Source organism: Rhinolophus hipposideros (genome assembly GCF_964194185.1).
Source record: "Rhinolophus hipposideros genome assembly, chromosome: 23".
Classification (NCBI taxonomy): Eukaryota; Metazoa; Chordata; class Mammalia; order Chiroptera; family Rhinolophidae; genus Rhinolophus; species Rhinolophus hipposideros.
This window is the reverse complement of record NC_138069.1, coordinates 23186659-23187245: the sequence shown is the minus strand read 5'-3', so window position 1 is coordinate 23187245 and position 587 is coordinate 23186659.

Sequence of the window (587 nt, the reverse complement as noted above, 5' to 3'; positions counted from 1 at the left end):
GACCCGCCCGTCCCCTCCCCCGCCCATCGTCCGCCCCAGAGGAGGCGGGGCCCGCCGGCCGGGACCGAGGGGCGCAGGGTGCAGGTACCCGCCGAGGGGTGTGGGAAGAGAATCCAGAGCTAACGCCCGGGCGTGACAGTCATGTGGCACCGAGGGCCGGCGACGCGGCCGAGCGACGCGGCCGCCAGCCAATGACTCGGCCGGACTGGCGGGGGGTGTCGCCCCCTGGCCGCTCTTCTCCTCGCGATTGGCTGTCCTGGGCAGAAGGAGCCACGCGTCCCGGATTCTCGGGGAGGCTCCTCGCTGGCCTCGGGCCGCGGTGAGCCGTGTCAGTGGGCGATTCGCACGTTCTCCACCTTAACCCCGAGCCTATAGCGAGGAGACAGTACCTGGAACGACGCGGAAGCGCTCTGCCTGGAGCTGTAACGCGCTCTGCGTCTGCGAGGGACATCGTCCTCGTCCCTAACGCCTTGGGACCCTATTCCCTCCCGCCCCCGTACAGAGGGGGACAGACAGGCCCTGAAGGAGGAAAGACCAGCTACAAAGTTAGAAGCTTTTGCCCCAGTGGAACTTATTCTCCATCGAAG